Source organism: Thalassophryne amazonica, chromosome 10, assembly GCF_902500255.1.
Source record: "Thalassophryne amazonica chromosome 10, fThaAma1.1, whole genome shotgun sequence".
Taxonomy (NCBI): Eukaryota; Metazoa; Chordata; class Actinopteri; order Batrachoidiformes; family Batrachoididae; genus Thalassophryne; species Thalassophryne amazonica.
Window position 1 is genome coordinate 101,529,407 of NC_047112.1, and position 18,292 is coordinate 101,547,698.

At 40.5% G+C, this 18,292-nt stretch overlaps 1 protein-coding gene across 1 annotated transcript in view; it reads left to right on the plus strand.

Moving 5' to 3' along the window:
- The window catches only part of atp10a (ATPase phospholipid transporting 10A), a 223,083-nt gene that overhangs the window by 12,498 nt on the left and 192,293 nt on the right, over positions 1 to 18,292 (plus strand). The gene's annotated exons all lie outside the window — the stretch shown is intronic.

Genomic DNA, 18,292 nt, shown 5'->3' on the forward strand with positions numbered 1-18,292 from the left:
TAAAACGCCAGCTCAGCGTGCAGCCGAGGAGGACAGCGAACAAAGATTCTGTCCGCTGAAAGGTATAGGATTATAGTTGTAGTACATGTCACTGGTAAATATCTGTTGATGGGTCACTGTATAGCTGTTGTACATAATTACACATCATTCTGTGTTGTAACACAGTAACAGAATAAATGTGTGAGCATTGCTCACTGGCAAGATGAGTAAAGAGTTTGCCACTCATTTAAAAGGGAAAAAGTCCATTAAAATCCTGCGGGTGGGTGTCGATGATGATACATTTACATTTTACAGTTGAAAGGCTTGATGTTTTCCAGATAAATAAATAGTACTTAATTCTTTCACCAAAACATCAAATCTAGGCTTTTATCTTAGATACACCTTCTGGCAAATTGTAGCTCAACTTTTAGGTCTCTTTTTTTAAGAAAATCCTCATAAAAATCAACAATGATGATGATGATAATATTAGAGCAAACAGAGGTCTGGTTTTGGATTGGAAAAGTATCGGTATCGGCAGATGTCCAAATTCAGGTATTGGGATCAGATTGGAAGTGAAAAATTGTGGATCGGTGCATCCCTAATTGCACCCTCAGTGGCAAGGCTCAACAAACTGTTGAAAGAAGCTGTTTGTGTACCACAAACAGTACTATACAACCCCAACAAGAGTGCTATAATGTCCTTTAGAGCCAGCTATCAGTGTTTAAACTAAACGATGAAGTACTGAAAGAAGCTGACTCATGTAGATACCTCGGACACATAATCATTAATGACCTAATTGATGAACTTGATGTAGCCAGACAATGCAGGCAGCTATATGCTCAAGGGAATATGATCCTACACAAATTCCCTATGCGTAATGTTGATGTTAAATTAACCTTATTTCATTCATACTGTTCACCTATGTACTCAGTTCAACTTTGGCAGAACTTCAAGAAATCATCTATGAACAAACTGTGTGTGTCCTATCATAACATTTTCAAATTATTCATTGGATTTTCCAAATATGAGAGTACAAGTACACTCTACACAGTCTTTGATTTACAGTGTTGTCAGGCTGTGATCAAGAATTTGACATATTGGATCATGCTGGACTGGACAACCCACGCCAACCACCTGTACAGGAAGGGACAGAACAGGCTGTACTTTCTGTGGAGGCTGCGGGTGTTTAACATCTGCAGGAAACTCCTGTGGATGTTCTATCAGTCTGTAGTAGCCAGCATCCTCTTTTACACCGTGCTGTGCTGGGGGGACAGCACATCCAAGAAGGACACCTCCAAGTGGCAGAGAAGAGAACTGCTGGACATTATGGAGGACGCCAATCATCCTCTCCACACCGTAATCAGCAACCAGAGGAGCCTCTTCAGCCACAGACTGCTCCTTCCCAAGTGCAGGACCAATAAACGGAAAAACTCCTTTGTCCCTCAAGCCTTCAGACTGTACTCAGTTGGCAGGAGGAGGAGTAACAGGAAGACCGAGGACGGGATGCTGGCATTAAACATTTCATTGTGAAATGGTGCGAGCAGCATGAACTATCTGATGTTGTTTAACTTTGCTACCAGTAACATCAGCAAGGCACGCTTGATATTTTTTGGAAACAAATGTGAGAAGAACATGTTTAACTGACTGCTGTTCTCAAAAGTCATTCTCCTGCAGTGTGTCTGTTTTCTCACTTTACCCTGACATTGAAGTTGCAGCTCTTGGTCAGTGTTAGCTTACAGTCACAAGACACCACGGAGGGTGTCATCTTTGAAGTAGCAATGTTACAGTGTCAAGATAAAGGTTTATTGTCAAAATAAAAGTTTTGAAAATTAATCCCCAAAATTTTCATAATAAAGGATGCACATCATTGTGCCATGTGCAAGCCATATCTGAAAGCTGGGGGCGATCTCACAAACTGTCAGAGAGATATGTGAGACACACACAGACACAGATGCTTCTTACTTTATAGATAGATTATGATTATTGTTTTCCCACACAGCCGGTTTCACATTTAAGAAGTGCTCGCAAGTTCTCAGTGGAGTTCAAGTCAGGTGAGGATGGAGGTTATGGCCATGTAATCATTCTGTCATCTTTGATGGATAGCATGCAGTGGAGGACTTGGATGCATGTGTTGGAGTATTGTCCTGTGCAAACATCTTGGCCTTGAATGATGCAGACTTTTCCTGTACCACTGCTTGAATAAAATATAGTCTAAAAAGTAGAAGTAGGTGTGTGGGAGTTGATTTTTAAGTCAACCCGAAAAGGTCCAACTAGGTCGTCCTTAATAATAGCAGTACCGATGCTCCACTTTGCTAGTGTCTCACTCAAAGTGGTGCTGTGTGTCCATCCATCTGGTCCATCAAGAGTCACTTCCATTTCACCTGTCCACAAAACCTTTGAAACATCTGTTTTCAGATATTTTTGTCCTAGTCTTGACCCTTCAACTTGGTTCTTGTATTCAGTGGCCATGTTTCATCCTTCCTTGCCTGAGCACTGAACACCTTGTACTGGACACTCCAAATTGGTTGCAGTTCTAGAATATGGTGGCATTCGAGGATAATTGGTTCCTGGTATGTCATGTCATGTTTAATACTTCTCAAGTCTTTTGAAGTTTATTTGTATCTTTTCCTCAGTAACTCAGCTTATTTATTTCAAAAGTGTGATATCCCTCTGAAAGGCATTTTCCAATTTTTGACTTTTCTGTCTGTTAAATTTCGGCTTGATAAGCGGAATCGATAATGGTATCTGTCGATTAAAATCTTATCAATACCCATCCCTAATCGTACATCGTATCACATTGTGAGGAATTGAATCTCCATCAAATACATATCGTATCGAATCAGGAACAGGGGTGAATCGTATCATCAGTATCCTCATATATCGGTGTATGTATTGTATCACTGGTACGTATTGAATCATTGTCAGTGATGAGATTCACATGCCCAGTAAACAGCCGTGATAAGGCAAACCATCTTTTGGTGGAAGAGCGAGCTGCAGCAAGCAGCGGAGTTTCTTTTTTTTTTTCTTTTTTTTTTAAAAATTGTTTACATGTGCGCGCGTGAACGGGACAGTTGGTCCTCAAGTTGGGTCCTGCAGAGGCGGAAGGACCGCTGAAAGCAGCCGTCATCCAGACTCAGCTTCTGCAGCAAATAATGATACTCTCTGTATTGGGAGCTTTTCACAACAACTTGCTCCGTGTGATCAAGGTCCGTCATGTTAACTTGACTGATAACTGGAGCCGGCGAGCGGAATGGAAGCTCCTCCTATTTGATGATGCACTGGGGCGAATTTTCGCAGCAAAAGCGGAGCGACACACCGGGCGAAGGAGGTGCGTCCGTCGCCATGCGACCCCCGCGAATTTGTAGCGTCTGATCGCGCTCGGTGTGAACGCGTTTTGGTTTAAATAGATGAAAATCATCATCTATTTTTGGCATTGCCGCTCCTGCCCGCTCCCGTTCATTTTTATTCCCGTCCCATCCCAATCATGGGATTGATAAAATTTTGACTCCCATCCCACGGGAATCCCGCAGGAATCACGTGACCCACGGGAATTCCCGAAAATGTCATGCTCTAATACATAAATAATTACACACACACACACACACACACACACATACATATATATATACATATACACACACAGTGGTCCCTCATTTATCGCGCGAGTTACGTTCTAAAAATAGCCCGCGATAGGCGAAATCCGCGAAGTGGCCAGCGTTATTTTTTTTTTTAACAATTATTATAGACGTTTTAAAGCTGTAAAACCCCTCACTACACACTTTATACACTTTTCTCAATCAGGTATGAACATTTTCTCACTTTTCTCTCATGTGTAAACACTCTCAAAGTTCAAACCTGAGTAGAAAAATAAGACCAACCTGTTTTCAGGCCCAAACATTTGTTTGAGAAATAAAAATAGAACGTTTTTCTATAAATAATTATGATGGCTTTTAGAACTAACGAATTTAATTTTAACGATCAACGTACAAGGTTGGACACATAAGAAATTATTAATAGTGACTGACCAGTATTTCACAGTTCCTCTGATCGTGTCTCTTCGTCCTGGCGCCGCTGCGCTGTCACGTCTTTTTCCAATGGCTCACACCTCGCTGCAGGTGTCTTTTTCCGAGTGTAGAACACAGTTATGGGTAGTTGTTGGCGCTCTTTTTTTCTTCTGGGCGAGAAGATTCTTATAAACAGACATGCAGAACAAAATGCGCATGCTCTCCCTTCGTGGTGTCACGGCCGGCTGATTGATAAGGCCGCGGAACACAATGCATTGTTAAAAAAAAAAAAAAAGCTTGCAAAATTGGACTAAAAAAAATCCGCGAAACAGCGAGGCTGCGAAAGGTGAACCGCGTTATAGCGAGGGACCATTGTACGTGTATATATATATATATATATATATGCACATACACAAATGAATGTTACTGTACAAGTTCACAATTACAACTGTCAACACAAAACTCATCATACTTCATTAGATACATATCTTGAAAACATCATTTTTATATTGATTTTTAAACTGATATTTGGACATCGTTTGAGTTCATTTTTCTTTTGACACGCCTTTTGAAGACCTTTTGTTATCCATGGGTTAGCTTTATAGTTATTGTTTTTATTATACTGTATAATTGGACAATTTTTGTTATATATATTGAGAAATATGTTTTCAAATTCGCAATATGCTAAATTTGCGTCTTGCCTATTGTAAATGGCATTCCAATCCTGTAAAAGTAAATAATTTTTAAGGCAGTGATAGCTTCCTTAGATTGCAGGCGCTTGCAATATTGTTTTTTTTCTCAGTACATTTTTTATTAAACTTCAAATCAGTTACTATAAAAATTGGTAAATGGTCACTAATATCATTAATTAATAAGCCACTTATTGTTTTGGTATCTATCATTTGTAAATAAGCCTTAAATTAGGATGTTTTCAGGTCGAAACAGGCCGACGACGGCGCCTGGAAGTGCTGCGCGACGTCCCGCTCCGTGGGAAGTCCTTACAGCGACAAACACCCATAATCTCTCATCAGCCTTTAAAATTTTCACCGAAAACCAGCTTAATTTCTCGAATAGTGTCCACTCGGATATTCCTCACAGGTCCAGAAAAAATTTTGATAAAGCAACGCACGCCGTCTCGAGCAGCGTGTGAAACAAAGGAATTCAGCAGAGAGGGCGGGACCACATCTCACTCAAGGCCTGGTCAACAGAGCCTGAAATGTGGAAGTTTACAACTTGAAACGGTGAGACGCTGCCGCCTCGAAGCGCAGATCGCCGTCAGGCACCGTGGGCCGTCCTTAAAGCGACACAGACCAAAATCTCTCATCAGTCGTTAAAATTTTTACCGAAAACCAGCTGAATTTATCGAATGGTGTCCACTCAGTTGTGCCTTACAGTTTTGAAAAAATTTTGATCAAACAAAGCAGCAGTCTGAGCCATTCCTAAACAAGGGTGGGCCACTCCTCACTCAAAGACTGCCCACAGGCGTGAAAAAACTCTCGCATGCCCACGAGGGTTCAAGCATGTCTGATGTAATCACACGTGAATGAAATCCATATGGTTTTTGAAAAAAAAAATAAGGTCGGATACTTTTCTAATAGACCTTGTATCTGTTAATTTTAAAATAATGCACTAATTCTGAAGATTTGAACATTAACCCACAGATCCCCAAAGGGGATTATGGGTAACTAAGCTTCCGCTCATACTAATTGGTTGGTTGATTCATTCTAAGTAAAAACCAACACAAGTGAATCAGTGTAACTTGTTGGTGTTTACAAATAAATGTGCTTTTGTAACATGTCATTTTTTTTCATTTGTATGAAAAAAAGAAATCTTAAAGATCCCGCTAGAAAGCGCCTAAGTGCATGCTTGATGACATCACAACTCTATCCGGTTAGGGAGACAAGGTTTCTTTCAATAACAAGAAATGTCAAAAAACTTCCTCGTGTGCGGTTGGAATTGTGTGGTGTTAGGAATCACCTTTTGAAAGCTTGAATAATGATGTCAGTCGCACAAAGAAATCAAATAATAGTGAAAACATGTTTGGTGTGGTGTTATAACAGATCAGTCAGTCGCTCCGTGATGCGTCATAACATCAAGCCTGGTTCACATGGCAAGATAATTAGATAAAGATAATTAGGCCGATCTTAAGGATGCCCCGACAATCGTGATGACGCTAAATATAATCTTATTGGATATTCCTGCCGTGTGTGGTTTGTAAGAGCGCTCTGATCTGCTCAGAAGGACGCAAGGAGCTAAATGTGACATGCAGCCAATCAGAAAGCGAGGTGTCCGACCTGGGAATGTTCGTGTGTGAAATCTGTTTGTGTGTGTTGTTTTTACCGTGTGGCTGCACACCATACACTGTACAACTAAACCTGTCAGATCTATGATTTATTTATTTGTTTATTTTTATCTCCACGTGTGTGGTCTCTCAGGTTTTGGAAACCTACAGATAATTTTAAAATGCTGCGGTCGACAACACTGTGATATAACCGATCGCCAGTAGATGGGAGTGTTCTATGCATTTTGACGTTGGTTATATCACACAGCCTGAATCACAATTTCTGCTTTTGGAAAAGCAACCTAGGCTTCTTCTGGCATTTTTACATTAAACAAACACAATAACAACATCTGTAAACCCAGAGAATATATTCACGAGAGTTTTAGGCACAATATACAAAGAGTTTAATGCTGTTGTCTGTGTGGAGCCTGATCAGAGCGTCTCAAATGCATTTCTCCTGTCGTGAACTTTTACCCATAATGCACTGTGCACACACCATGTCCACACTAAAACCTTCAAAATTAGTGCATTACTTTAAAACTAAAACATATATCTTATTTTCACTTTATAAAACTTCAGATGTGATGTTAATTTAAATAACTTGTCTGAAATTATTTTGGTTAAAATTCTAACCATAAGTTAAAACTCTATGCCTCTGGATGACTTGGTTTCTATTGCCAGCGTATTAGTATGGGGTCAAAAGAAAATATTTTTTTCTTTTCTATGACCAGTTCTCCTTTGCCTGTAGAGGATAGAGCGGTTTATTTTGGAACCAGCTCTTCTCTGTTTGTAGAGAATAGAACTATATCTACTACAACTTCAGACTTCAGACAACTTTATTGATCCCAAAAAAGGGCAATTACTTTTACACTCCAATTACCTCAGACAAGATACAACAGTTAATCCACAATTATTACTTGTTTACCGTAATAATGGCACACATCAAAATTAAAGACAACACATATACATTTGACATTGTTTATGTGCACTAAACTTGAAGTAGTCCGTCTTCCGAATTGAGGCAAAGTGGGTGAAGGCCGCAGCAGGAGGGGCCCGCGCCGCCCAGCTTGGGGGTTGAAGGCTGCAGCAGTAAAAACCGCGCTGGTGGCAAGGAGGAAGCCAGGGTGGGGGGAGTGGAGAGACACGGGGGGGGGGGGGTGGTAATAGGAATGGAGGGAGGGAGACATGTAGGGCTGCAGCTATCGATTATTTTAGTAATCGAGTATTCTATCGATTATTCTGGCGATTAATCGAGTAATTGGATAAAAAGTACTTTTGCGTTTTTAAACAACATCAATAGTCCAGGGCTCTCACTAAGCAATGGCACAATGTCACTGCGCCAAAGTTTTGAAATTTTGCTGAAATGGCGATGGGATGTGGCTTTCTGTTTTGTTTTCTCCAACTTGTAAAATGTAACCATTTTTAAGTTTTTTTTTTTTTTTTTTTTTTTTTTCTTATAAAGGTTGATGGACTGGGTCCCTGCATGATTTTTTATTTTTTTTAATCCCTCTTTCTCTGCAATTCACCAGATGCATTTCAGCTGGAGGTTGAACATGCAAGCCTCACAGTTTTTTAAATTATTATTTAAGTTACCGTGTTTGTGAAGTGTTGTGTGTTGCCCAAAAAAGCAAAAATTAAAAAGTCAAACACTCCATGTGAGTCTGAGGGAAACACAGAAGAAAGAGTGGACTTCTGCTGTTTTTCAATGTAGCCGGGGACAGAGCTGTGAGTCATCCGGTCTGACAGCCCCTCACACTGGGCAGAGAGAGACAGCAGCCGGCCACCAGGTCAATAGTCCCTCCCCACGTAGAGCAAACTGTGCTTTTTTTAAAAATAGACAAACACACTGCTTCGCTTTAAATGCACAGTAAGTCTATTTCAGATGATCAGTGTCAGCCTGGACCATCTTTCTCTTAAAAGGCTTTATTTTAGTCTATCTGTCACATTGGAAAGTGGTAGCTATCATTGCTAATTTGATTAGCTGTTATGCTCCAGTCTGATTCTGTTTTTTTTTTTTTTTTTTTTTTTTTTTTCTGCGGACGTTGCAGCACCACACACAGGTCTGGCATATGTACTACAATGTTAAACGAAGCTTCGAGGCACAGAATTAGCCTCGAATTTGAAACAAATGGTGTCAATGGCGTTGAGAGACCAGCTGATCAATTCCATAGTTAATCCAAATCATAATTTGAAGAATTCACAGTCTGGTGAAGCTGGGACTTTGAAGGTTGGAGCAGAGATAGAGAGCAGAAAGTAAGAGGAGAGGGGAGGAATGCGACCGTCCTTGCCGGAGTCCCAGGCTGAACAAAAAACTATGTCTGCAAAAATGTTAGCAGTCTAAATATTATCAGACCAAAACTTAGCGGAAGATAATTGGTCCGATGATGGTTTTCAAAGTTATCTGAAAAGCTAATCCGATAATGAAAACATTATCTTTGATAATTAGCGGTTAGCAGATGCGCGGAACTGCGCCCACCGCACTGGTGTGTGTGTGTGTGTGTGTATATACAGTGAAGAAAATAAGTATTTGAACACCCTGCGATTTTGCAAGTTCTCCCACTTAGAAATCATGGAGGATTCTGAAATTTTCATCTTAGGTGCATGTCCACTGTGAGAGACATAATCAAAAAAAAAAAAAAATCCGGGAATCACAATGTATGATTATGTGTGTTTGTGTATATATGTATATATATATGTATGTATATATATATATATATATCAATTTAATGATGTTTTGAACATCAAGAAATAGACAAAGATATTAGTATCTTCTCTGTTCCTTAAGAGGATTTATTGTGATCAGTCTGCTGCAACGGGGCAAGCATTGAAGCAAACTGACATTGGTAAAGAGCCAGTTGACGGGATGCACCAGCTGCTGTTGGACCGGTTGGCGATTGTGCTGGTGTGGTCTTTCCAAGTTCCGTGTATTGCTGTGGGTGGCGGGTCGGTAGATGTTTCAAATTTGTTGTGTTAGCGGTTTTGATTAGGGATGGGTATTGATAAGATTTTATCAATATCGATGCCATTATCGATTCTGCTTATTGATCCGATTCCTTATCGATTCCCTTATTGATACCTCTTGTGAATTTTCTGTGTAGTAAAAGTCCTTTCAGACATTTTGGCATGAATGTCTCTCCATACCTCTGAGCTGAGCTCAGCCGGTTTCTGCGCCTCAGCGTAGGACGTCTCATTTTGGGAAGAAAAAAAAAAAGTTTTGTTCGGTTGCAGTTCTACTAATTGATTTAAACAGCGTTTCGCTTTGAAGCTGTTCATTCTGAGTGGACTCTATCGTTCTAACTTGACTTGGCAGAGAGCTGCACAGCGTTTGGGGCTGTGCGAACAGAACAGAGGATGATTCTTGTTTCTTTCTCGCAACAAGAAAAAAAGCTGAAACCCAAAATTACCCCCCAACACCACCCGCACGACAATTTTGTGAATTCTAGAAGCTCTGAAATGCAATCCTGGACTATTCCAGACAATAAACTGCAGTGAGTGCAGCATCAATTTAGTGATTTTAAAAAACCCAACTTTCCTTATTCAAATTCATTCCAGTAATATTCTGTGCTTACTAGGATGCAGCAGTTTTCTGGCTTGGCAGATAGTTCTGGAGGAAATCCCTGAAGAAATTAACAAATTGAAAATATGGTTTGACTGACACAAACTGTCATTAAACTTAAATAAAACTGGTATAAAGTGGAGGCGTAAGAGTCACTATGTGTTCACAGGAAAGTTATTTTTTTTCTATATTTATTTATTTATTTATGTTCATTGTTAGTTGGTTTTATCTTTTCTGTTGTGTTTTGTTTTATCAGGTTCTTTTTGTCTCTTTCTCTAAAATTGTAGCATTATTTAGTTCTTATTACTATTACTGTTGTTGTTGTTGCTGTTATTATTAATAATATATAAATTAAAATTTTTTTTTAAAATGATACAATTTGTAATGCATTTGACTTTTTTATGACAAACGCTGAGACATTAATTATTATACAGAAAACAAATTCACACAAACATGCTGCGATGTGAACAGCTTAGCCAACCCTAACCCTAATGCTAACTTTAACATTGAAAATGCCAGACATGCTAAAGCATTAGCATTGGTCTCGTTTTTAAGTTATAAAATACATCTATCAACTGTTTCAGAAGACCATAACAGGTCGGTTTAGCATAAAAAAAGGTAAATATTACTCACAGACATATGCTCTTTGGGGTTTTAGGGGGCAAAAATTAAGATAAAGCAAAATAAAACAAAGAACCAACAAAGTAGCAGGTCGAAGCACTGCTTCATTGATTCAAGGTTCAAGGCAAAGCTGCACTGTAGAAACAGTTGTTTACAGACCCGCTGCAGGGTCTGTAATCAATGTAGAGAAATTATCAAAAAAGAATGGCCACTCTGAAGGACCAATAAGGGAATTGTTAAGCAAGAAGCCTATTGATGTCAGTGGATTGAATCATTTCTTAACGATACCCGAAAGGAACCGGTTCCGATACCCATCCCTACTTTTGACCGGCACTTTTTTACGCCAGAGTTTACATATCACTTCCTCCACGTTACTGGGCTCTCGCTTATCATTAAGCTTAAAACCGAAATGCATCCACAGCGGTGCCGTGGTAAGTGGCTTTGGAACCAGAACCTCCTCACCCTCCATGTTATTATTCTAACCTCGCTAACCATCCGGCCAAGACGAGAGGGAAACGGAGTGAGTGAGGCTGTGACACTGCATGCTGCTGCTGGCGCAACACAATAACGTCAGATTCGGTCGTTATAGGCAACTTTGTGGATAAAATAAATAATTCACGGTAATCACGAATATGAAAAATATTTGTAAATATGAAAAATAATCACAATTGGCAAATATCGTAATAATTGTGACTGCCCTAGCTTAGCAGGAAGAAAGAATGAAAAGCTAGACTAATTTCTGACGTAATTTTTTTTTTTTTGCTACACTGAGGATGTACACAGTCTTTTTTTTTTTTTTGGTAGTACACGCCCACACAAGCACCACCTCGGTTGTGTGTGTGTGTGCCCGCGCGCTGGGGAAAATGACTCTACTGATACAGTGATTTAATTGAGCTAACTGATGCTGCTAATTCTTGTAACACACACACACACAAAATCCACTCCGCTGTAAACCGTCTGGATGCTTCAGAACTGTTCAGATAAAAAGCTGCTGTGATTTTTGGTGGGACTGAGGAACTATCAATCAATTCAATCAATTTTTTTATATAGCGCCAAATCACAACAAACAGTTGCCCCAAGGCGCTTTATATTGTAAGGCAAGGCCATACAATAATTATGTAAAACCCCAACGGTCAAAACGACCCCCTGTGAGCAAGCACTTGGCTACAGTGGGAAGGAAAAACTCCCTTTTAACAGGAAGAAACCTCCAGCAGAACCAGGCTCAGGGAGGGGCAGTCTTCTGCTGGGACTGGTTGGGGCTGAGGGAGAGAACCAGGAAAAAGACATGCTGTGGAGGGGAGCAGAGATCGATCACTAATGATTAAATGCAGAGTGGTGCATACAGAGCAAAAAGAGAAAGAAACAGTGCATCATGGGAACCCCCCAGCAGTCTACGTCTATAGCAGCATAACTAAGGGATGGTTCAGGGTCACCTGATCCAGCCCTAACTATAAGCTTTAGCAAAAAGGAAAGTTTTAAGCCTAATCTTAAAAGTAGAGAGGGTGTCTGTCTCCCTGATCTGAATTGGGAGCTGGTTCCACAGGAGAGGAGCCTGAAAGCTGAAGGCTCTGCCTCCCATTCTACTCTTACAAACCCTAGGAACTACAAGTAAGCCTGCAGTCTGAGAGCGAAGCGCTCTATTGGGGTGATATGGTACTACGAGGTCCCTAAGATAAGATGGGACCTGATTATTCAAATCCTTATAAGTAAGAAGAAGAATTTTAAATTCTATTCTAGAATTAACAGGAAGCCAATGAAGAGAGGCCAATATGGGTGAGATATGCTCTCTCCTTCTAGTCCCCGTCAGTACTCTAGCTGCAGCATTTTGAATTAACTGAAGGCTTTTTAGGGAACTTTTAGGACAACCTGATAATAATGAATTACAATAGTCCAGCCTAGAGGAAATAAATGCATGAATTAGTTTTTCAGCATCACTCTGAGACAAGACCTTTCTGATTTTAGAGATATTGCGTAAATGCAAGAAAGCAGTCCTACATATTTGTTTAATATGCGCTTTGAATGACATATCCTGATCAAAAATGACTCCAAGATTTCTCACAGTATTACTAGAGGTCAGGGTAATGCCATCCAGAGTAAGGATCTGGTTAGACACCATGTTTCTAAGATTTGTGGGGCCAAGTACAATAACTTCAGTTTTATCTGAGTTTAAAAGCAGGAAATTAGAGGTCATCCATGTCTTTATGTCTGTAAGACAATCCTGCAGTTTAGCTAATTGGTGTGTGTCCTCTGGCTTCATGGATAGATAAAGCTGGGTATCATCTGCGTATCAATGAAAATTTAAGCAATACCGTCTAATAATACTGCCTAAGGGAAGCATGTATAAAGTGAATAAAATTGGTCCTAGCACAGAACCTTGTGGAACTCCATAATTAACTTTAGTCTGTGAAGAAGATTCCCCATTTACATGAACAAATTGTAATCTATTAGACAAATATGATTCAAACCACCGCAGCGCAGTGCCTTTAATACCTATGGCATGCTCTAATCTCTGTAATAAAATTTTATGGTCAACAGTATCAAAAGCAGCACTGAGGTCTAACAGAACAAGCACAGAGATGAGTCCACTGTCCGAGGCCATAAGAAGATCATTTGTAACCTTCACTAATGCTGTTTCTGTACTATGATGAATTCTAAAACCTGACTGAAACTCTTCAAATAGACCATTCCTCTGCAGATGATCAGTTAGCTGTTTTACAACTACCCTTTCAAGGATTTTTGAGAGAAAAGGAAGGTTGGAGATTGGCCTATAATTAGCTAAGATAGCTGGGTCAAGTGATGGCTTTTTAAGTAATGGTTTAATTACTGCCACCTTAAAAGCCTGTGGTACATAGCCAACTAACAAAGATAGATTGATCATATTTAAGATCGAAGCATTAAATAATGGTAGGGCTTCCTTGAGCAGCCTGGTAGGAATGGGGTCTAATAAACATGTTGATGGTTTGGATGAAGTAACTAATGAAAATAACTCAGACAGAACAATCGGAGAGAAAGAGTCTAACCAAATACCGGCATCACTGAAAGCAGCCAAAGATAACGATATGTCTTTGGGATGGTAATGAGTAATTTTTTCTCTAATAGTTAAAATTTTGTTAGCAAAGAAAGTCATGAAGTCATTACTAGTTAAAGTTAATGGAATACTCAGCTCAATAGAGCTCTGACTCTTTGTCAGCCTGGCTACAGTGCTGAAAAGAAACCTGGGGTTGTTCTTATTTTCTTCAATTAGTGATGAGTAGAAAGATGTCCTAGCTTTACAGAAGGCTTTTTTTATAGAGCAACAGACTCTTTTTCCAGGCTAAGTGAAGATCTTCTAAATTAGTGAGACGCCATTTCCCCTCCAACTTACGGGTTATCTGCTTTAAGCTATGAGTTTGTGAGTTATACCACGGAGTCAGACACTTCTGATTTAAAGCTCTCTTTTTCAGAGGAGCTACAGCATCCAAAGTTGTCTTCAATGAGGATGTAAAACTATTGACGAGATACTCTATCTCCCTTACAGAGTTTAGGTAGCTACTCTGCACTGTGTTGGTATATGGCATTAGAGAACATAAAGAAGGAATCATATCCTTAAACCTAGTTACAGCGCTTTCTGAAAGACTTCTAGTGTAATGAAACTTATTCCCCACTGCTGGGTAGTCCATCAGAGTAAATGTAAATGTTATTAAGAAATGATCAGACAGAAGGGAGTTTTCAGGGAATACTGTTAAGTCTTCTATTTCCATACCATAAGTCAGAACAAGATCTAAGATATGATTAAAGTGGTGGGTGGACTCATTTACTTTTTGAGCAAAGCCAATAGAGTCTAATAATAGATTAAATGCAGTGTTGAGGCTGTCATTCTCAGCATCTGTGTGGATGTTAAAATCGCCCACTATAATTATCTTATCTGAGCTAAGCACTAAGTCAGACAAAAGGTCTGAAAATTCACAGAGAAACTCACAGTAACAACCAGGTGGACGATAGATAATAACAAATAAAACTGTTTTTTGGGACTTCCAATTTGGATGGACAAGACTAAGAGACAAGCTTTCAAATGAATTAAAGCTCTGTCTGGGTTTTTGATTAATTAATAAGCTGGAATGGAAGATTGCTGCTAATCCTCCGCCCCGGCCCGTGCTACGAGCATTCTGACAGTTAGTGTGACTCGGGGGTGTTGACTCATTTAAACTAACATATTCATCCTGCTGTAACCAGGTTTCTGTTAGGCAGAATAAATCAATATGTTGATCAATTATTATATCATTTACCAACAGGGACTTAGAAGAGAGAGACCTAATGTTTAATAGACCACATTTAACTGTTTTAGTCTGTGGTGCAGTTGAAGGTGCTATATTATTTTTTTCTTTTTGAATTTTTATGCTTAAATAGATTTTTGCTGGTTATTGGTGGTCTGGGAGCAGGCACCGTCTCTACGGGGATGGGGTAATGAGGGGATGGCAGGGGGAGAGAAGCTGCAGAGAGGTGTGTAAGACTACAACTCTGCTTCCTGGTCCCAACCCTGGATAGTCACGGTTTGGAGGATTTAAGAAAATTGGCCAGATTTCTAGAAATGAGAGCTGCTCCATCCAAAGTGGGATGGATGCCGTCTCTCCTAACAAGACCAGGTTTTCCCCAGAAGCTTTGCCAATTATCTATGAAGCCCACCTCATTTTTTGGACACCACTCAGACAGCCAGCAATTCAAGGAGAACATGCGGCTAAACATGTCACTCCCGGTCCGATTGGGGAGGGGCCCAGAGAAAACTACAGAGTCCGACATTGTTTTTGCAAAGTTACACACCGATTTAATGTTAATTTTAGTGACCTCCGATTGGCGTAACCGGGTGTCATTACTGCCGACGTGAATTACAATCTTACCAAATTTACGCTTAGCCTTAGCCAGCAGTTTCAAATTTCCTTCAATGTCGCCTGCTCTGGCCCCCGGAAGACAATTGACTATGGTTGCTGGTGTCGCTAACTTCACATTTCTCAAAACAGAGTCGCCAATAACCAGAGTTTGATCCTCGTCGGGTGTGTCGTCGAGTGGGGAAAAACGGTTAGAAATGTGAACGGGTTGGCGGTGTACACAGGGCTTCTGTTTAGGGTTACGCGTCCTCCTCACAGTCACCCAGTCGGCCTGCTTTCCCGGCTGCTCGGGATCTGCCAAGGGGGAACTAACGGCGGCTAAGCTACCTTGGTCCGCACCGACTACAGGGGCCTGGCTAGCTGTAGAATTTTCCACGGTGCGGAGCTGAGTCTCCAATTCGCCCAGCCTGGCCTCCAAAGCTACGAATAAGCTACACTTATTACAAGTACCATTACTGCTAAAGGAGGCCGAGGAATAACTAAACATTTCACACCCAGAGCAGAAAAGTGCGGGAGAGACAGGAGAAGCCGCCATGCTAAACCGGCTAAGAGCTAGTAGCTACGCTAACCTAGCGGATTCCTAAAAACACGCAAAGTGAATAATGTGTAAATAATTTAGAGGTGATTCAGCAGAAGGAGTGCTTTAGTTAAGGCACGTAAAGATTACACTGGGAAACAAATCGTAATCTAGATAACTAGATCAATCTAACTGCGCAGATTAAACAGCTAACAGATACAGAAAAACACCGCTGTGCTCCGGAACAGGAAGTGATACAATACCGCAGTGAGAGCCAACCACCAGTAGAGGCAAGCAACCAGTAGAACTACACAGTCTTTCTTTTTTATGGAAGTCCAAAGTCAGTGCACAGCATCACTGGACTCCACGTCACAATTTGGACTTTAGCAGCAGTGGAACACCAAAATGTAAGTTCCTTTTCTGTTGTTTATAAATTAATAAAATATCAAATGACAAGGATCCATTTTAGTCGTTATATAAAACAAATAATGAATGTTTTACATTCTTTCAATGGAACGAATATTTCATTCTGTGATTCACCTCATGAATCGTGCGCATGCGTGAGTTTTTTCAAGCCTGTCGGTTGCGTCATTCGCCTGTGGGCAGGCTTTGAGTGAGCACTGGTCCAGCCCCCTCGTTGGATTTTTATTGTCAGTGAAATGGCTGAGCGACTGCCGCTTTGCTCCATGAATTTTTTTTCAGAAACTGTTAGATACAGCCAGTTGGAAACCAATCGAAGGATTCAGATGGATTTCGGTGAAGATTCTGTCGGCGTCACAAGGATTAAGGAGTGTTAAAACCTTTTTAAAGATGGCTCACAGCGGCGGAGGGCGCGCAGCGCACCGAGCGGCCATCGACAGGCTGGAACAACCAGATCATTTCTAAACTGAATGCTGTGTTGATCCTGGACATTGTGTGACTACCACAGAAATGGCAAGAGAGCTGGACATAGCACTTTTGCGGCACACTCCATTGTTACAGGAGATTTTGTAATGAAAGACGTGCGGAGGATTTCACGCGTCGGCACAGAACTGCTCATGGCGCGCAACAAAAAACCTCCGTGTTGGAAACCATTCAGAAGATTCAGACGGCTTTCGATGCCTTTTCAGTCGAGTTAGTATCCAAGAAATTGTGTAACAGCTGGACATGCCACAACATGTCCTGTGAGACTTCCAACATGGAGGTGTTTTTTTGTTGTGCGCCATGAGCGGTTCCGTGCTGACGTGCGGAATCCTCCGCACGTCTTTCATTACAAAATCTCCTGTAACAGTGGAATGTGCTGCAAAAGTGCTATGTCCAGCTCTCTTGCCATTTCTGTGGTAGTCCCACGTTGTCCCGGATCAACACAGCATTCAGTTTGGAAATGATCTGGTCATTCCAGCCTGTCGATGGCCGCTCGGTGTGCCGTGCGCCCTCCGCCGCTGTGGGCCGTCTTTAAAAAGGTTTTAACACTCCTTAATCCGTGTGACGCCGACAGAATCTTCACCGAAATCCATCTGAATCTTTCGAATGGTCTGGCTAATATTTTAACTTCCTTGTCCTCAAACGTGTGGTTAGTGTCTTTAAGGTGGAGATGAACTGCAGACTGAGGTCCATTTGCACCCTCTCTGCGGTGCTGGTATAGCCTTTTGTGTAAAGGTTGCTTAGTCTCACCTATGTAGTGTTCGTTACAGTTTTCCTGACATCTGATAGAATACACTACATTGCTATGTTTGTAACTAGGGATCCTGTCCTTAGGGTGAACTAATTTCTCATTGGTTTGGTCTCTTGGTTTCTCCAGACACCACACTGGCTTTCTTTTCGTGTTGCTGTTTCACTCTCCACTCGTTTTGGATTTTAATTTTACTCAATACTTTTACATAAAGTACATTTTATATGAGAAATTTACTTTTGATACTTAAGTACAGTAAATGTCAGATACTTTAAGACTTTTACTCCAGTAATATTTTTAAAGGAGACTCTTACTAAAGTAATTTTATGGTAAAATACTTGTACTTTCATTCAAGTTTCACTTTGAAGTACTTTATACGAGACTGGCTATGTGTACCGGGATGTTGTATGAATAAGAAGACTCCACTGTAATACTCCTTTTGCACAAAAGTCCAATTTTTAAAAGATAGTGTTGACTTTATATAGGTTTTGAAGGATTACGTCAAAACTACTTAATGGATTCTCACCAGATTGGCTAGATTTGCTAGATATTAGGGCATGGAAGACTCCACTGAATTTTGGAGGTGATCTGGATCTGGATAGGTGGACATCAAAAATCTTGCATTGCTCTTGTTAATTTATTTTGTTTTACCCTCCAAAGGATTTGCACTTATTCATGTTTTCTGAAGAAAGATGAGTGTCTTGAGTAAGAAGTTTAGTCTTCAAATGATGGATTTAATGCACCTCTGCTTTCCCCCCTTTACCTTCCTGTTGAGTTGCTCTGTAACTGTTTCAAACCCTTCAAATGCTTCCTGGTCACCT